Source organism: Crocodylus porosus, unplaced genomic scaffold, assembly GCF_001723895.1.
Source record: "Crocodylus porosus isolate Cpor-Errol unplaced genomic scaffold, CroPor_comp1, whole genome shotgun sequence".
Classification (NCBI taxonomy): Eukaryota; Metazoa; Chordata; order Crocodylia; family Crocodylidae; genus Crocodylus; species Crocodylus porosus.
In genome coordinates this window covers 27,360,358-27,381,671 of record NW_017728913.1, presented here as the reverse complement: position 1 = coordinate 27,381,671, position 21,314 = coordinate 27,360,358, and the positions used below count along the sequence as shown (strand labels likewise).

Sequence of the window (21,314 nt, the reverse complement as noted above, 5' to 3'; positions counted from 1 at the left end):
TGTGTGTACATGTATGTGTGCATCTCAAGATGGGAATCAGGGGGAGAAGTGCCCCTGTAAAGCAAAGAAAGGGACAGATCAGCCTGAATAAACACCCTGAAATCCACAACAGTGTTGGGGTTCAAGAGAAAAAAGTAAGTGGTCACTAATACACCTTTAGGGTTTTATACATGGAAGTCTTTATACATGCTTTGGGGCTGGGGAGGGCACTTTAATGAGAAGGGCTGCAAGAGCTTCTCTAATTAAAGCACCCACAGTGACTTGTGTATTCAGCGTCCTGTGCTTCAAAATGGTGGAAGAGGCACTTTAACTAAAGCTTGGGAGGATTCCTACCTAGAGAAAAAGGGGGATTATATTCATCTTATCCAGTCCTGATATACTCATTCCTTCTTTAGCCTGCTCATCCCCTTGGTCCATGCAACTCTCTGATCTGATAGATTCCCTCAATAGGAACTATGGGATAAGCCGCACATTGAGCTATCTGGGTATAGAGGCAAAGGCACAGATATAGAAGTAACCATTCAGATTGGATCAAATGAGCATAATGTGACCCTTGATTAATACAAGTCAAACCTTCTATTGACAAAGGACTTACTAAAATTAACTGGATGGGCTCAGTGAACTCTGTACCACATATTATTGTTTGCTGGCAAAATGAGTAAGGAAAAGGACTTAATGGTATTAGGATCTCCAACTGATAATATTAAAACATGTACAGAGAGTCAAGGTTTAACACAATCCAGTTTTTATGATGTTCTAATAATTGCAGAACCACAATAGGAAAAGCAAGATGACAACTCCCTCTCTATTTGAGTATACAGTTATACTGGACTGGAAAAAAAGACTTAAATCTTCAGATTAGAGAAGAATTTTATCAAAGTACTTATGAGTTAAACTACACACACATACAAATAACATCACAAAATGACCATATTTACTTGCACACCACACATGCCTTCCCCTCCCCCCCCCCCCAAAAAAAAAAAAATAGCCCTCCAAAACTGGTATCATAAGTAGGGAAAGTAATGTTTCTTCACTGTAATAGAAACTAAAGGTACACCAATACATTGGTCCGATATTGGATTGGTAGCGATATAAAGAAGACTGGCTGTATCAGATATTGGCCCAAAGGGTGGAGGTGGGGTGTTGAGCCAGGGTTGCACCAGGCAGCTGGCTGCAGTGGTGCTGGGAGCAGAGTGGTGGTGAAATTTGGGATGGATGCAGCATCCTCCCAGCACTGGCAGTGCCTGCTGCAAGCCCAGCTCCCACAAGAAGAGCCCCACACAGCCCCAGCTGCAGCATGCCCCACCTCACCGCATCCTGGGAGGGCATGGAGGATCCCACCCTGTGCAGATCCGCTCCTCTGTGCCCTCCCAGGGTGCAAGCAGCAGTGGGAACTGCCTCACCTCCCACAAGTCATGGCCCCTACCCCTTCCCACCCCACCTGGGCAGCACCTGCCACTCCTCCCTCCCTCCTTCACCATAGGAAGGGTGTTGATCTGCCCCCGCCCCATGCTCCTTCTCTCCCCCCTCCCTTTCTACCACACTGGCCTACCAGCTGGAGACAGCTGTATTGGAAATCAGGTATCTGCTGATATTCCTCCTTAAATATCAATTATCCGTATTAGCCCCAAAATCTATATTGGTGCACCCCAATAGAAACGGAGAAAAATATTAGAACACAGCAGCTGCTTGCTTTTGGCTGCCAATATGCCTACCATTTTTCCCTGGCCCCAGCAAGCAGAAGAGGTGAATTTGTTTTGTTAACTCCTCATATCTGTATCTAGTTGCTAAGAACTGTAGCTTGTGTCCAAAGAAGCAATTTTTCTGGCTCAGGGCAAATAAGCTACTGCTTGCAATTTGTTTTGTATTGATGAGGACGGTGGGGTGAGAACAATACTTTATTATTACAGGCATTTCTATAAAGAACTACTATACAGCAATGAAGTAGCAATCTAGCTACTGCCTTTGAAAAGATCTGGGGCCTAGACTTGTTCCTGTCCTGCCACACCAGGAAGTTCCTGCTGCCTTACTCAGACTGCCTCCTGGGATGTTATACTTCCTAGACACTCTTTTTTTCTAGAAGGACTTATTCTGTCACCATTAGCCATGACTGGATTTTTTTTGCTTTGGGGTTGCTGTTTTTTAAAATACATTCTGTCTTCCAAAAACAAGGTGGATGTCTGATTTTTTAGGGGGATGTGGTAGGCGAGAAAATACGGTAACACTTTTTAAGTAAATATCATATATGACAAAATTTAATAGTTATCTTGACTTTTGTGTTAAAAAAAAAAGAAAATACAAAATGAAATATTTAGGTCATCTGGCACCGTCTGTTTTCACACACTAAATTTGCCAAGGCCCAGATAATTCTCCCTTGATACACAGATGATGGAAAGACCTTGTCTACATATGTTCCTCCTGATATTTGAAAGGAGATAAATTACTTTCATGCCACCACCTTCACTCTGCTCTATGCCCTGCAGAAGGCTATCTGTTGTTCTGGGAAATTAGGAACATAGAGCTTGAATGGAGGCACAGAGTATTTATCTGACTTCCCCTGAAATCTGCCATGTTTGGGGAAGGTCTTTTGCAAGAAAAGTTAACACAGGCCCTAAAAATTTGCAAAGATCATCCTATAATCTTCCAGAGTTCGTGATAGAGAGTTCACTCCTCAGGATATGAAGAAAAGAGGTGAAAAACTGATGCTTTCACATGGTATCTGGTAAATAAGAAACTTAGAAATATTTCAGATATATGATAATAAATATGTAGCTCATAATGACCATTTAGCTTTATGTTTTTAAGATTGTATTAGTGTTTGGGAGTAAAAAAAAATCTAGAGCTACCTGTATCTAGAATGTGCATACTGGAATATTTAAGATATACATTATTTACGATATAACGTGATAGAGAATTGCACTGTAGAAATTTGATGAATCAGTTTGCCACAGAATTTCAGAACCATGTGTATGTTTTGAGAAATAGGGAGAGCTGTCATTAATTTCTTTTTTGTTTCATTTTGTTTTTACAAAAGCAAGGTGGAGAAAGCAGTGGATGGTGACTAGGTGACAGACTACAATGACTGTCAAGAGTAGTTGCAGTTTGATTTAATTATCTGCTTTTACAAAATCAGCCTTATGATTTTGAAAGCTGGTTCTAGCTTTCATTATAGGGGGCTTATAAGGGGCATCTAAAGTGACAGCAAATGGCCAAGTTTGATGATTTTATTTTTTTAACAGAAAAATGGAATAGCAACAGTAGTTATTTCTTCTACACGTCAAGGGATTTGTGTCTATCCTGTGGGATCAGACCTCTACATTGAGTTAAATGCTTGATCAGTAGTCCCATAATAAGTGTAACTACAGCAAAGGTTAATCTGTGACAATTATACTGAAATATATACAGATTCTAGGTATATTTTCTGTATGTAAAGGTTTCCTTAAGAAAACAGTCATAATATTCATTGGAATACACACAAGATTTTAAAGCATTTTTGTGCTTAGAAAACCATGAATTCAAGCACGGATGCCTCTGAAATTGTTAAAACAACTGAATATTTCAGAACACTTTCTGTATTTTCCCTCTTTTTGTATCACAAAAGCAGCTTATACAACAGCTGAACATGCTTATATAAAAAGGCATCTGGTTTGCTTTATAGCAACATTGTAGAAGCTCACAAATTCCCACACACTGCACCATAGGGAACTAACATATATTAGCTGAATAACACCATAGATGCTCTACTGTATTTTCCAACAGAACATTTTACACTGAAGTCTTGATTTTAATCATGCAGTTCAGTGGGAGTAAATGTCCTGCTGCACATTTTCAGAGCATGTGAAAGCAATGTTCACAGAGAACTGCACAAAAATAAAAATCTTTTTTCCTGGTTGTATATATAAACACTCTTCTAATCACAGAAGCAGAAGTATACCCTTATTCAGAAAAAAAGGCTAGACTGACATAGCTGTTATTTGATAGCAAAGGGAACTCGTGAGGGGGTAATGCCCCTTCCCTTACTTTTTGGTGTCTAATTGGGACTCCAGCCAGAGACAGGAGAGAAAGAGGTGTTTGCCCATCCGCTGACCAGCTGTATCCAAATCTTTGCCAGCAAAGTCTTTGCTAGGAATTTCTTGAGGCGGGGGAGGGTGGGGACGGGGGGAGAGAAGTGAGGAGAAGAGGGAAGAAAGCTCCCTTAGAAGGGATTAAATAAATTTAGGTATTTTACAACAAAATAAAGAGGATGAGTAGAAGATAAACCATGGTATGTTACTCCTCTGTGGGTGCATCTACATGAGCAATTAGCATGTAGCAATAAATTATAGTGCAGTCTGCACTAGAGTTTATTGCTCCCAGGTGCAGCATTTACACGTGCTCCTGGGATTGCAGAAGGTTGAGCTCGGGAGGAGTAGCCCTGATCTGGAAAGAGGCCCTGGGGGTCAGTATGCCCACCTGGGGCTGATCTGGCCTTCTCCATATGCTGCAGAAGGGCAGGCTGGGACACAAAGGTTCTATAGGGTAGGGCTAGCCATCAAGCAGCCTCCACACTGAAGCACCCTTTTGCCCCAGCCAACCCCAGTCACCATCTACAAATGCATTTCAATGCACATAACTACCCCAATGTAGACTAGTACTTGTCCCAGACAATACTACCCTGCAACACAGTTAATTAATTTTCTGCACCCTAATACAGGCATATGTGTAAATGGTGGCATTTTACTGCTAATTAGTCAGCTCTGTAGTAAAGCGCACCTGTAGATGCAGCCTGTTTGTACTTAAAAGTAGGAGAGTGTGCATAGGGACAGTTATCCCTGCAGTCAGAGGCTTAACAAGCTATTTCAGTGCTCAGGGTGGGGCAGCAGGGGAAATTGTGCTCTGACCCATGGAAGGTAGGAATAGTGAGAGCATGTTACCTGCTGCAGATTGCTCCCTGTCCCCAGGAGCTGCCTGCTGCCAGGGCTCCACCACGGGAGCCCAGGTGGAGACAATGTCTCCCCTGCCTCAGCATCAGGGAGCTCCCAGAGAGGATTGTTCCCAGCCCCAGCTCCATGATCACTAACATGGAGCTGTGAAGAGGCTGGGAGCTTGTTCCCAGGCCCGACTGCAATCACAGAGTGGGGGCTGGAAACAAGCTTCAAACCTGTTCCCAGCTCCTGCTCCATGACTGCAGTCGGAGTGGGGGCTGGAAACATTCCTGCATGGGGAGAGTTTCCCATCTAGCCTGGAGCTGACTGGGACAGTTCCCCTCCAGCCATGGGCTGCACAGAGAAGTCTGCCCATGCAGCCTGGAGGTGGCTGGAGACTGTCCCGTTTTGGGACTGTCCCATCCTCCAAAATGGGACTGTCCCCAGTCACCTCGAGGCTGCACAAGCAGACTTCCCTGTGCAGCCTGGGACTAGCCAGGAAGTGTCCCAGTTAGGGGCACATCCCAGCCCATGCCCCAATCAGGCAGTTGAGACACAGGGCTTGGAAAGAGCTGCAAGGGAGATGCAGATCCCAGCCCCCTGCCTCAATCCACAAGTGGGGTAGCTACAAGCAAGCCCCTGGGGACTTCCCACCCAGCTGAGGACTCGCTGTTAGCTGCTCCACTGGCAGATCAGGGCAGAGTGCTGAGATCTGCCCCTCCCCTGCAGCTCTTTCCAAACTCCCTACCCCCAACTAGGGAGTTGGGGCTGGGAGTTCTCTGCTGCTGGGGCAGGGAGACATTGTCGCCACCTAGGCTCCAGTAGCAGAGCCCACCCCAGCAGCAGACAGCTCCCAGGGGCAGTGACCAATCCCAGCCCCCACCAGGAGACACTTGTCTCCTGGCCCCATGCTTCCTGCCAGCCCAGAGTTTCCCCTGGCTACTGCAGGGGGCCTGTGCAGGGCTGGAGAGGGCAGGAGCAGATGGCTGCTGATATACAATCTGCACCTGGGGCCTTACCACAAGCAAGCTGATCAATTGCTTTTTCTACTTCATCTGAGGTGGGTTCATGGTCAAGCGCCATCAAGGGTGAAATGTTCTCAGGTGCGTTGAGAGTGGAGTCACAGACCACATTTTCACAAGAGTAGAGTTATGAGAAATGTTCAACCCATCGATCCATCTGTCTATTGTGGTCATAGATGACTTCAACTTTGGAGGATTTTAAAGGGGTAGTCTTCATCAGAACAGGCCTGACAGCTTTTCTGATGCCCCCATACATTGCTTATATATTACCTCGGTCAGCAGCTTTTTGCATACTTGCATGCCATTATCCTCAACTACTTTACATGGCTTAAGATATGATACAGCCCTGGAGACAGTTTTAATGAATTGAGATTATGTGTCTTCAGCTTTCAGTTGCATGGCATTTATTCACAGCAGGGAGAATTTCTTTCTCTTATACAATTCCTTGGGATGCGACTAGACTTTGGTGCATACCAATGAGTGATCGGTATCACAGTCAGCACTCTGATAGAATTGCATAATGATTACGTCGCAGAAGTCTCATGAGCCAATGAATCAGGTTGAGTTGATGCCAGTGTCCAGATTGTGGGTGGCAGCAAGACACTTTGTGTTGAGGTTTCACATTGAAGAAAGAATTTGTTATACATAGCTCATTGCATAGCTCGAGCAAACATCTGCACTATGTCCGAGTGTTTTACAACTTACCCTTTGTAAATTGACAATGTTTTAAATCAATCTCATCCACAACATGTAAAACAATTGTTTTATTACCATTCCTTATACAAGTAAAATCAAACAATCCTCATTCTGAAGGCTTCCATTCTCCCTATACAGACCTTCCAAACATGTAGGAAAAATATTGCCAATTAATCTCTATCTTGCTTTCAGTTGTCTTGCTTGCTTCTTTTACTCTAACAAACTGTTCTTAATGGGGTTATTAGACTGCATCTCTATAAGCTCAAAATATACATGAACGCTTGATTTTTCCATAGACGTTGCAGGAGGGCAGATGCTGGAACACTTAAAGGTTTTTTTTCTTACAATAGGTAATTAGAAATGCTGCTCTATATATTTTTTCCTCCATCTGTTAACTACACAATTTCCCTAAACTGTGACTGATCATGCAAACCTTATTCATTTGAATAATTCTAAATATGCAAGAGTACTATTTGAGTCCATAGGATTGCTTTTATAAGGATTACTCACCCAATTAAAGGTTACAAGGTAGGACTCAGTTATTTATAATGACAAGTTGAAACCTGCTCAGCTCACCTGCTGTCGTAATGAAGTCTTAAAATAGAAATGAGCAGCTTTTGTTTAGTAACAGATTCCTCACCAGTATTGCTACTGTTCCCCACAGGAGGCAGAGGTCTAAGTAACATTCATTTGCACCTTTTGTCCCATGATCATTCCTTAGTAACACATTCAGTCTTCACCAGTTATTCGAACAGCATTCCCAAGGTTCCTACAAGCCCCTGGAGCTACAGATATAGATAGGAACAGTGAAATGTACTACTTAGTTCATCAAGTTAGGTAGGAATATAATTCTAGTTATAAGTATTCATGTCTGCCCCAATTTTTATGAATAATCTTTACCAAAATATTAGTGGAAAATATTTTTATATTTTTTAACTACAGTGAATAATTTTTATATTAAAAAGAAGGAAAGTAATTGAATGCATATAGCAAGCATAGAAATAAATGAGGATGTGTTTTTGTCAGGGCAGCTTGAAGGCATCTGTGATAATTTGATCTCTGCTCTGTTAGAGTAATACAAAGTAAAGGCAACCAGAAATATATGTTTTCCTGTGGTAAATCTCCTAGGCAAAAGATTTTCCTTCTAATGTGTTAAAAGCTGCTTGTCTCTACGTTGCCCAACATCAAAAGAACAATTTAACCTTATTGCATCTGGTTATTCCTGTGTTACAGGGTACATCTGCACATGAGTTTTACTGCTGAGTTGACTATTAGCTTTGTAGTAAAGCATCACAATCTATATATGCACCAATTTTGTGGTGCAGTAAATTAACTCTGCCACAGGATAGTATTGTGGGGTCAATACTATCCTATGATGGAGTAATTTATTTGGCCGAAGCATGTGTAGACAGTGATGGGGCTGACTGGGGCTCAAGGGTGCTAAAGTACGAGGGGCTGCCTACCACCTAGCCCTGCATTTTAGCACCCTTGTGCCCTAGCCAGCCCCTCTGCCACCTAACACTGCCATCCAGAGCCCAGGGCTGACCCCTTGAATTGCCTGCCAACCTGGGGCTGCTTTGCCCCAGCTCAAAGTGCTGCAGTCTTGGGCATATGTGCAGACACTGCACCCAGGACAGTTTTCTGTAATGTAAACTGCACCAGAATTTATCACGTCACATTAACTGCACATATATATGTACCTACTGTTATTTGTGAAATTTGATATTGCAAAACCTAAAGCAATATCTAAAGTAACAGGCTTACATAAAGGTTAAGCCAAATAGCTAGGGAGAAACTGGCTACAAAATGTAGATATTTGTTAAGAAGTATGAAAATTTCTCAAATGATTTTTTTTGGTAAGTATTCTCTCTCTTTAATATTTAAACTTAATGGCTTTTCACCTTCCTTTTCTCCTTCGTTGATCCCTGCAGAGGGCAATCAGTGGGGTCAGGCTCTAGACAGATAGCTAGAAGGGGGACAAAGACTTTGCATATAAGGAAAGAAATAGTAAATCTAAAAGCAGGATTGGGGTATGGTGTGCTGCATACAGTTCCCTTTTACCCAGCCCTACAGAACAGAGGCAGAGGAGGTAATACATTCTGGAACTAGGCTGTTTTTCTGTTAGCACTCCTACCACTGGGGCCAGAGAGCAGAGGCACTATTTGGGGTCAGAGTAGCTACGCAGGCACAGAGCCTCCATGCTCCCAAACCACAAGGTGAGGCAGTGACCACTCTCTCCCTGCTTGCAAGCTGAAACAATGATGAATTCACTGGGGGAATCTGTCAACCGTAATTTTTCCTCAAGGTAGAGGACATCCAATACATTGTGCTGTAGTTGCATTTGTAAAGTACACACAATCCTCAGACTTAAAACACAACTGGTTCCTGAAAAACACAACTTAAGTTGAAACATTGCAACTCAGAACCAATTTTCCCAGACAAAACAATGTTATAAAGGGGGATTGGTTCCTGAACCAAGGCCCAATACCCTATTTTCACCAGAAATAACAGAGTTTTGTACTCAATCAATTATAGATGAGTAATATAGATACATTAATGTATTTATATTGTAAGTAGCAAACAGATTGATTTGGAAAGGCTTCTTTGAGGTGACTTGGCTGAACTTTTTGAAGGGCTCTTGGTTGGACTATTTGAAGGGTCCTTGGCTGGAGTCTTCTCAGGAGTCTTGGCTGCAGGCTTTTCTGGAGTCTTGTCTGCTTTCTTAAAGTGTCCAAGGAAGTTTGGACAGATGTTCTCCAGGGAGATGGGCAATGCAGTGAACTTGTTCGCTGGCACCGCATCACGTCAGATCAAGTGTTGTAAAGTCAAAACTTACGTCAAAGTTGAAACAGGGTGTCAATCTATAAACGTTGTAAACAAAATGTTGTAACTTGAAACATATAAATGAAATGTTGTAACTTGAAACATAAGCTAAGGACTGTCTGTATGCTTTAAGTGCTGACAGTACATGCCAGTATAAAGATATGAAAGAATGGCAGAGAGAAGACAACTTAAAACCAAAAAAGAAAGGTTCTCAGCTAAGGTAGATGAACTCCATCAAAAAAACCCCAAAACAAAACAAAACAAAACAAAAACCCATGGTAGTGATTCGGTGGTTGCTGCATAAGCACATACAAAAGCTTATCAACATTAACTCCATACAAAAAAGTTTCTGTAGGTTTCAGAAACAGGGGTTGAATTATGGGGGAGATCAGGGGGGTTGATCCCCCCTCTCCCCCATGAGACAGAAGCCCCCCTGTAAGGTTTCAAAATCATAACCTGCGGGGGCGGGGGGGGGTGTCTCTAATTGGATTGCTCCTTCACTCAGGGGGATGCGTTAATCAATGAAATAAAAAAATTGTGATCATCTTGACCCCCCCCACAAGAGTCCAAGTGTAATTTGAACCCTGTTTTGAAGAGTACAAGGTTTAAGAAACATGAGGTCAGAACTAGGGAGCAGTTTTTTTTATTGACATGAGCACCTATAAACCCAGCAGGTTTGTAGTTAAAACTACATGCAGTAGTTAGTTCTGCTGTAAACAATATTCTGCCCTCTTAAGGTAGCGGAAAATATAAACAGAGGAGTCTGCATCTTCTGAGGGAAATATCTTTCTAGAATTACTTAGAAGTCATTTTAAAAGATGCCCAAGGAGTCAGAGATTAATTTTCCTGTAGATCATTAGGCATCATAGACCTGTCAGCTACACCCATGATTTACAATCTTCCTATACCCCTGAAGGAAGAATATAATAGCAATAGCACGATATTTTTAAGCATATTTTCTCCTGATATAGATTGTTTTTTGTATTCATTGGTTCATTCATTTAGCCCTTAATTTATTAGTCCATTTTCCAGTATGTTATATTTATTTTATTCATTTTCATTATTTTACAACAATTAGTTATTAATGATTAATAGTTACAATAAATATTTCTTGAGTTTGGAGTCACTCATGTTAAACTGGCAAATCCTCCACCTGCTCCATAATTTCTGCTCAGGTCACAGTTCATAGATCTGCCAAATGTTTTGCTTTCAGAACTGTAACTGCTGGCAGGTTCTCAGTTTTCACTTTCCTGAAGACATGCTTTTGGGCTGCCTTGCAGAAAAGTAGTGAAATCACTGTAGTCAAAATGATGGTATTTCCTACCTCAGCAGGATGCCTAAAGATTTGCTTGGATTCACTCAGCAAAGCAACATCATTCTTCAACATGGGAAAAATGAGAGCAGAACGCCGATAAATCACTGTAATGAGAAGAACTATAAGGAAAATGTCTAGTCAAATCAGACTCTTTCCATTTACTGTCTAGAATCTCTAGAGATTCTTGAGCATTTTCCTGTGTATGTGTGTTGATGAGATGGGTATGCAATAGTCTGACTAGGGTAAAATTATGTGGACAAATTTCTATCAGATGATTTAATCCTCAGATTTTCATCAGTAATTTACAGTTCTTCCTCTTTGGGTTAGATACCTTACTACAGAAATTATGAAAAACGGTAGCACTTAGTTGGTACAGCATAATTAGTGCATTGGAAAACAGGGAAAACTCTAGGAACAGCTCAGTAGGGGGGTGCGAAGCAGGCCCTATTTGATTCAGATTTGGCCTGGATCAGGGACAATGATTTGATTCCTTGATTCCGGGGGCTCTCTTGCACCCTCCCTGGCAGACCCAGAAGTAGACCGAAAGTGCTTCTGGTCCTTTTCTAGGTCTGCTGCTGAGCATGCTGGGGAGCCCCCTGTGCTTCTGTGGGACACTCCATGCACCACCACATTGCAGCAGTCACAAGCCCCTGCTACCTAGAGATATGTAGAAAAAAACCATTTAAAGCTGTCTCTATGTCCAAATCTCCAAATCTTTCCGAATCTCTCCGAATCAATTCGGAAGGTTCCAGTTTGATTTGGAGAGATTAAAGGGTCCTCTGATTCAATTCAGATTCAGAGATTTGGCCACCAAATCGGGCCAAATCTCTGCTGAACTGAATCAAGGACAAAAGCTTCGCAGAGCCCTACAGCCCAGCCCCTCAAATGGTGTAAAATGGCATAGTTTCATTAAGGTCTACAGATCCAAACGGACTTTCAGCAGGTGGGAACAGCCCCTTTATTTTTACATATGGTATTGTCCTTTATAACATACTTTAAATAATAATAATAATTTTTTGGAGATACAGATATGTATAGTGTGTGTGTATGTATTTACATTTTTTTCTCTCATCAGCATGCTGACTAAAGCTGATCAGAATATTTTTGACAAGATGTTTTTGACAAAGATTTTATTATAGCAGAATTTGTTTTGGCTTTTTTTTTTGATCACAGAAGAGTGGCTTAATCTTAAACTTAATTTTAAACTGAAATGGCTTAAACTATCTAAGGACAGGAAGTTTGTGTGCCATTGCTATTTACAGGTATTTCTGTAGGGTTGAGTCCATTTCTTTGAAAACGGTCATCTGCAGGCTAGAATCACAAATAATTATCTGTCTAGTTAGGGAATCTTTGATTCCAAACAAAGACAGAACTGAGCTCTCTGGTATCTGTATATATTTCCTTTCTTGCTATTTAGTTGCGGATAAAAATCAGTACCTCTCTATAGTTCTGCTTCGTATGGTATCAAAGTTCTAATCAGACCACCTTTATCAGCTGTTCTAGTATTTCAGGCATTAATCTTGACAAAGTCTTGTTCACTTCCTATCCATTTTTACTCAATGATACTAAAAAAAAAAATTTACCTGCATTTTCTCATTATTGTCCTCTCAATACAGATTCACTTTTGGCTTGCTCTTGTTCTATGCTTCTGAGAGCATTTTGTCTGCTATCCAGCTCTCTCAATGAATAGCTTTGTTTCTTCTTGATACCTGTTTGCTCTGTTGCTTGATGCTGCTTTGTTTGCTTGTTAATCACATTTTCTCCTTTGCTGAAGGTCTCATTTTGCTGCTATGTTTTATTATGCACCTGTTCAGTAGTAATGTGAAAAAAAACATAACTCCATGTTAGTTTAGTTTTACAAACTTTTAATTAAGAACTATTAACAGAGATCTTATTTATATGTACAGAATCCTTGGAGCTTCCTCTTTGCACTTCCCTGTTACTTACTATGCTCCTCTTTCCTAGTTTTCTGTAGAATGGTAAATGTATTATACTGTGATTTGCTACAGGCAACGCTCATGTGTTCCAGGAATAAAAAGGTCTTGATTTTGGTTAGAGGGCACAAGAAAGAGATCAGTTATATTTTTAAGCAAACTGGGTCCAGAAATTACAGTATTTTCTTGCATACCACATGGTGCCTCTCAGATAAGCCACTTAGAGTGTTTTTGGGAAGGCAGAATGAAGGAAAAAAGAAAAAAGGAGACTTTTTCAAAGTTATGCTTCATTCTGCCTTCCCAAAAACACTCTAAGTGGCTTATCTGAGAGGCACCATGTGGTATGCAAGAAAATACTGTAACAATGTAATACTGTACATCTGGGGCAGAACCTAATATTTAGGTCACTCACCCTCCCTTTCCTGGTCAAGCAAAAGCTAACCCTTTCACAGCTGAACTGTTACCAGCTCTTAGTTGCTCTGTCCAAAAGCTGAGTTATAGCTGTTGCTACTGTAGCTATTGCTGAAGACAAGAGGCAAATCTAGAATTTGAAAAGAGCTATAAAAAAAAAAAATTGCAGAGTTATGAAGTAGAAGAGAGACCAGGAGTTGCTAATTAGCAAATTCTTCAGCAAAATTGCCAAAGAAAGGATAACTTGATTAAGGGAACATGAAGGCCATTTCAAAGGGAAGTGGACCATTAACACCTGTTGAGTGAAGAGCCATTAGCAAAAAAAAAGGGGATTCTAATGAGCCATGAAGTCAATCGATTCCCTCAGTATTGGCTGTAGAGAAATGCCACTGCTGCTATTCTGGACAGAAAATCAGTTTCTTCACTTAAGACATGCACCCAAATTTTGGAAGACTAATATGGGAGGGAAACGTGCATGTGGCATGCAAGTAAGTATAATATAGCATTTTATAAGAAGCAAGGTTTCTTGGTGCTTTTATTAGATCAGCTGGGTAGTGATCAATGGATTCAATAAATATAGGCATACAGCAAAAGGAAAAAAAAAACTTTAATAGTGGAGCAGTGGACAATGTCTGCAGACCCATTCTGGCTCTGACTAACCAAATATAGTTACCACCTAAATGATGGACCATCTCCCAATTTATAATTTAGGGAACATCTCTAAATTATATATTTTTTGTCACTACAAACGTATTTGAGTTGTTTCCTACCCTTTCATAAGACAAGGACTAAATATATTTGGTAATAAGTGTCCAGTAGTCCCAGGGATGTATGGAGGAGAGGAAGGGAGATAGAGTCAGACAAGCTAAGACAGCGGTACACGAGATATATTTCATACATTGTCTAACACAGGTTGAAGGGCCTAAAAAATTAATTTCCCATTGAAAGGGGGTACATGAAGTCTCAGTCTGAGACCAAGGGGTACTTTGACTGAAAAAGGTTCAGAACTGCTGAGCTAAGAGCACTCTTTTGTGTGCTCAGTCTCCAGGCTCCTAGTTCTGGAGGCAGAAAGGTATGAAAGGAATTATTCTCTTCAGTCCCAGGCTATAAAGGACAATTTCTTGTATAATTCTTGGGTTTTGGATATTACTGAGGATGGGCGAGAACCTTTTCTCCACATCCCTCCAAGGAAACTGGTGCCCCACACATAACTGATGAACATTTTACTAGTCAACTGTGGGCTTGTAACAGGAAAGTACTCTAAGGCTCTGAACACATACAACATTTGAAGCTTTTCAAAGGGTGAGTGAGCAGATGCACACATCTTACGAAGTACTCCAAAAGTACTCCAAAGTAACCATGGATGAAAGAGCATGTGGAAGTACTTCATCCACAGAGCACAACAGGGGGTTGGTCAGGCCTCTGGCATCCAGGAGTGCTCTGCTATCCTCATCCCACCCACAGGGGAAGGGGGAACACAGCGTAGTCAGCCAGTGGACATTTTTCTATGCACTGAGCCATCTCTATGGCTGGGAAGCTAGAATCACTGCATACCTTTATCTCTGGTCACTTTCATCCGTGGTTATTTTGGAGTACTTCAGAGGATGTGTATATCTGCCCACTCACCCTTTGAAGTGCTTCAAATGTTATATCTGTTCAGAACTTTAGAATATCCATTCTTGTTACAAGGCTTCAGTTGACTAGCAAAGGGAAACAGAAACTAAGGAGAGGGAGCAGGAGAAGGGAGGTGAAAGGACTGTTTTGATCTTGACATGTGTAGCTGGCCAGTGACCGTCATACTTCCCTGAGGTCCCTTCCAATCCCAGTGATCTGGGGGAGGGACAGAAAAACAGCATACAAAGCAGCATTGTTTGAACTGAGCTCTCTGCCCTGGGGTCAGTTACTGAGCTGTGTCTTCCAGTCACTCAGCAGCATCAGAGAAAGGCTATCATTTCCTACTTGCTAGCCTGTTCCTAGCAAGTGGGATTCAATACCTTTTGCTTTCTGTACCCATTAATTTTATTATATTCATTCCTTCCTTTCAATTTATTCCTCCCCTAAAATCCTCTTTTTGTTTTTGTTAGTCTATTTTGATTCTTTTCCCCTAGAAAAGAAATCTGTGCTTTTTCTCATGGTGTGCATTCCATTCGCTGTGCATGGAAGCACAGCATATATTGCATATTATAACATAGAGTGTATTCATGAACACATACTACATATATTTATATAGTTTATTTATTACATAAATATGTACATACTTTACACAAATACACATTGGCAGTGTATAGGGTGTAGTGCACGTGCACCCCCTGACATCTGTCATGCACCCCCAGGAAGTACCAGCTGCGAAACAAGAAAAATAATTTGTAAATTCCCTTTGAGGACCAGGCCTGAGAGAATGGAGACAGGTAGTTGGGTGTCATTATCTTTGATAGATTTTCAGTGTGCGCTCATTCTGGTGCACGGTTGTTGCTTGGTGTCTCCTACATATTTTTAATGTACTGTGAAGATACCTCCATACTGGAGGTACTGTTGGCAGATTTTGCATGTCTTGTCATGGCATGGCCTGGATCCATTTGGTATGTTTTGGGCTATAGAAAGTTGGCTTCTGGTGATGAGGTTAGTGAGGTTCAGTGCTTGTGTGAATTTACAAACCACTTTTCACAGCCAGGCCTCTGAGCTTCACTTCTTCATCAACCTCCTAAGTACAAAAACTCATGGACTCAATTGGAATGCTGACACACTAGAACCTGCTGGACATCCGATTCCCTAGGTACCTCTCCAATTTTACCTGCTACTTCTCCCCACGCCAGCCTGTCCCTTATCCCCCAGTGCTTCCATTTCCATTTTCACTGACTGACTTTCTTATCTGCATTGCATGCCAGCCTCTGGCTTCTTTATTATTTCTTCCACCCAGGAAGAGCACAAACACTGGCTGCAGGTGATTCCTCAGCCTGACGAAGGGTTTTTCAACCTGAAAGCTTGCTAAGATATATTTCTCCAACTATGCAGTTGGTCTACTAAAAGATACCAGATTGACCCAAAGAACCTTGTCTGCCTGTGCCTTGTCCTTCAACCAGCATGGCTACAACCTACAGCCCTAGCACCTGTCCCTAGTCAGCTGACCAGGAGGTGGCAGGGCCCTGGGCACACCTCAGGGCTGGGGCTGGCAGGGAGATTTCTCTGGAAACTGCTGGAGAAGGAGGTCCTTCAGAAAAGGAAAGAAAGGCTCTGTGACAGTTTGGCTGCCTGAGATGATAGTACTGCTGTGCTACTTACCTACCTGTTATTCTTTAAAATGATGGACCAGGATGAGACTGTAGGGGAGGAGAAGTCCTCACTGGGGCACACTACCATGTCATGCAGAGGCCCCAGCACCAGTGAGGGTGTGCCTTAACACACACACACAGTCACAGGTCACGAGTTTTGGTTGTCAGCAGTGTGAGGTAGTTTCCCAGAAACCCCTGCACCTATCTCCTTGAAACATGACAGGCTTTGTGGCCTCTCCCTGCTGTTCTTATTTGAATCAGGCAAGAAATTACAAAGTTATAGGCATTTTCATAATTTCCCATTATAGTTTATGGGTGAAACGTTGAAACAGTGAAACAGTTTCGACAAAACAAAATGAAATAGTGCTTCAAAACAAAACAGTGAAATGAAACACTGTCCCTTCAAAATGGCGAAATGGAAGTCAAAACAAAACAGTCCTGTTTCACCCAGCCCTACAAATAACCTATATTTTTTTCTTCTAAGCCAAAATATGTTCATGAACAGGTCAATATAGTTATACCATTTGTTGTATAGCTCTTCAGTTGAAATCAATGGAATTCTGCATGTCTGGCATTTACTGAGTCCTGTTAACCTTCTATTGTTTTGGTTTTTATTCCCTTCTCTATATTTTTCTCAGGGACCCAGGAACAAATAATAATTAAATAAATATCAGTGTCATTAGAAATGATATTATGTATTCAGTTACATAAAATAGTTAAAAATTGCAAGAAGATAATAGCATATTTCATTCATTTGATAAGAAAAATATCTATTTTAAATATTACTTATGAACAGAGAGAAGCACTGAATGCTGCATGTTGGTTCCTGGGGGTTATAAATCTGTATTGCCATCAGCTTGTTTTCCCTTGGATTATCTCCCCCTTTCTGGCTCCCACTATTTTAATTTCCACTCTTCAAAATACAGCAGCAAAAAATCACCTTCCCTCCTAGACTGTGACCTGCTGCTGCCATCTTCAACATCCTTCCACTGACTTTTTCATACCTCCTTGATTAATTTCATTAAGGTCATGGTTCTCCATCCACACATTCTAGATCTCACCACAGATCACACTGATCTCTCATTTTTCCATGCCATTCCTTGTTCTCTTCACTTGGCTAATGGCTCTTACTATGGCCCCCCTTTGAAATTAGATTCATTAATTTTTTTTTGTCAGAATTTCCTGTCATTGGGTGCAATTAAAAGAACAGCAATAATAGCTTTTTAACCACTCTGCCATCGCAGCTGTCTGCTCCAGCTTAGATGACCTGATAGCCTCACTAATGGCAACTGGGTTTCTTTCAACACTTGTGCTCTCACAATTAGGGGTTATGAGATGTGTGACAGTTGGAAATTTTTAACAAAGAAAGCCTAGTCATGCCTTTTTGTCTGAAACTGTTTATTAAAAGGGACCAACATCTCTCTCTAAATTGCATCTTCAATTACAATACTAGTACCAAAGACAAGCATCAAGCTGAGTGAAAAGCAGATTTCAGAATTATGCCTATACCCAGCCCCCCATCTATATTTGTGATTTTACAGTAACAGTCTCCTATTTACATATATTTTAAAAATATTTTCTCTCCAAATTATTACGTGAAAGACTTGCACAAATACACAACTAATTCACTTATTACACAGGACCAAAGAGATTGTGTATATAAAATGTAACCAGTCATATGAAGCATAGTCAAAAGTACAAAAAAAGTAAAAAAGATAAGTAGTGTTTTATAATTTTTGGCAATTTTCTGCTGTCATAATTTTAGGAGCACATTTTAGCAGAGACCTAATTCATACAGAAATGCAATTCAAATTATAATGCCCCATCTGAATTAGAAGTTTTGTTACACGGTAAAAAAATATACTGGCAATGCTTTGGAAGAATACTGTGTATTCTTTAATCTGTATATTTGGATAGGATTATTAATTTAGTAGCAAGAGTAGTTGGAAACCAAAGAGAGGTTTTGAAGATCTAACTTTTGGACTTAAGCATCTAGGGATCTTAGCAGATTGTACACTTAAGATGTGATTAACCTGTCTTAAATAGTAATGCAGCCACATGTTTGGGCAATAGCATGACATAACAGGAAACCAGTCACAAAATTATTCCATAAACATGTAATTTTTTTCTGTCTGGTTCCCATCACAACTTACATTAAATGTGGGAGGCTTCCCACCATGTAGCTTTGGGCTTTGTTGATAGCTCCTTCATGTCAGCAGGCTGAGAACTGTGTGGTACAGCCCCACATAGGCAGAACCTTACTGTTTTCAGGGTGCCAAGTCAAGGTGAGCTCACCTAATAGGATAGGGTATCAAGTCACATTGGCTGGCAGTGGCTGAGGAGCAAGGCACATTCTCGTGCCCAAGTAGTTGTGGCACTTGGAACATTCCATCCATGGGGACCTCAGGATTAGTAAGAGGTTCCCTGATCCTAGGGTCCCAGTATGCTGGGACCTGATTGGTGGTCCCAGTCCCAGGACTTCACTGGAACCTCAAACAGGCTGCACTGAGGTCCCAGGCCTAAGACTAACAGTCAGCTAAGCAGAGCTAACAATCAGACTAACAAACAGTCAGTCCCAGTCTCAAGACTGCATCATTTTACACCTGGCTGCAGACACCCAGCTTTCAACTTGCTGGGTACTGGAGTGTGGGAGGGGTCAGGATTGTGCTCCCCCTGCACTGGCAAGTAGTAATGGCACAACTGGGATCTGATCTCTAAATCACACATCCTGCCAGGCACATAGGGCTTGACAAGGGATGCAGTTGTTGAGATCAGGGATCAGATCTTATCACACCCAGAATGACTTTGTGCCAGGACTTGAGGTACACACAGGGCATGTTTATATGTGTAATTAATGCATACCCCCAGGGAGTCAGCCTGCCAGCCTAGGCCACTCTGACTGGGATCCATGTGCTGTGAAGGAGTTCGCTGAGGAATGAAGGTGCTTCAGCACACAGGCTTCCTGCCAGCTAGCCCTGCATTGAAGCACCCTCCAGCCCCAGCCAGCCCCATCACTGTCTACATGTGCACTGCGGTGCACAAAGCACTGCCACCTCAGGGTGGTACTTGTGTTTAGCAAGACTACCCTGCAGTGGTGTTTATTAGTCTACTGTGACCTAATAGGGCTGCACATGTAGATGGTGACATTTTACTGTGCAGCTAATTAGTTAGCTCCACAGTAAAGGTCTCGTGTAGATGTACCCACAGAGACCTGAAGCCCACATCCACAAAAGTAGTACTGCGGCAGTGTCCAGGACACTGTCATAGACTAAGACCTATTATTCTGTGTTTGGGCCATGCTCCAAAGAACTTAGCATAAGCATTTCTTAATTAACATTTTTATACCTGCATATACCTCCCCTCCACCCCATGACAGGACATATAAGTCAATCCCTGATCCTCCCAGCACTGCTTATGCATTTTATATTGGATAAAAATACAGAAATAGCATCAGGAGCAAGGATCAGAATTCAGGGCTTCTACATCCTAGGTAATTACTATAACCTCTAGGCTATTATTAACGCTCTATCCTCTCCTGCTGTGTATTTGAAAGAAAGGGTCAGTGGTTACTATGTTTTGTATTTGTTAGATGCATGTGTTATTCATGCTCTGAGAACACATCTATCAGATCCTCCCTGATGACTTAAGAACAAGGATGACTACTTTGTGTATCCCAAATATGGATAGGCATGAGGAAGGCCCTGAGCCCTACAAGGATACTGGCAGTTCTGGGCATATACAGATGTACCCTACATCTAGGGTAAGCATAAGCGCTTGTAGTCTTTTAGACTTCAAAGAGGTTAGACAGTTTATCACTCTTTTGGACTAGAGCACCTTAATTCTAGTGATGGCCCATCATGCTTTTGTGGATCTGGGCTTTAATTTTCTTTGAATACTTTATTAGATCCTGTCGGGGATCAGCGGCCCCAAGGTCACGGTGGGCCGAGGGTGGTATCAGATCAGAACAGGCGGGATTAGCAGCGAGGAGTCTGAGCGGTACGTGGACTCGTGCGGTTTCAGAGTAAATTGGATTTTATTTACTTACGCTTGTGGAGCATAGGCAGAATTCTGGCTTCAGTTACAGTTAAATAACGAACAACAAATGGATCTGTTGGCCCATGGGGTTCTCAAGCCAAGCCCTTGCTTTCTAGCCAGAGGTTAGGGGTGGCTGCCCAACTCGATAGTCCCAGGACTGGTCAACAGCTCATTAACGGGATGAACGAATAACGAACTGTAACGTGAAGAACGGTGTGACACCAATCCAAAGTGGACGAAACGGATGGTCGTTAAGATGTCGAAGTCGATGTGGAGGTCGGAGTTACGATGTCGTAGCCAGTGGTCGAGATGCGGGATCGTGGTCGAAGTTGAAGTCGGAAATTAATTTGTTAGCCAGAGATCAATACGGAATAATCAGATCAAGACTAATTGAATAAATTGCAAAATCGTAGCTGTGAGGAGACCGGTGGGCCCAAAGCCCTCCTGAGGAGCAGTCCCTGCAGTAGCAGCCTCTGCTCTCAGATCTGGTCAGGCCTCTCTCCCTGCGAGACAGTCTCTGCTAAGGCAGTATCTGTTCGCAGGTCGAGCGTGGTCTCCCTCCTGAGGAGCAGTCCCTGCATTAGCAGCCTCTGCTCTCAGGATTCGGCTTGCCTGTCAGCACCATTGTCAGAACCAAAATACTCTCGCTCATTCTCTCTTTTGCTAACTAACTAACCCCCCACCAAAAAAACACCCTTGGGAGGGGCCCCCAAGTCTTTTATGACAACCAGGTAGCCAATCAGGTTGTCTTCTCTAAAGAAATTTCTAGTCTGATTACGTCATGCAGTCTGTAGACTGAGCATGCGTCTGGTCAGATTACTTCATCTGCTGAGTAGAACTGAGCATGTGCGCTGCCACAAAACTAGGTCAGTTGTGACTGACAAGCCACAGGTCGCACAGGG

The 21,314-nt window shown here is 42.0% G+C and overlaps 1 protein-coding gene across 1 annotated transcript in view; it reads left to right on the top strand.

Annotated features, from left to right (window-relative positions):
• The window catches only part of GLRA3 (glycine receptor alpha 3), a 99,421-nt gene that overhangs the window by 47,773 nt on the left and 30,334 nt on the right, over positions 1-21,314 (top strand). The window lies entirely within an intron of this gene.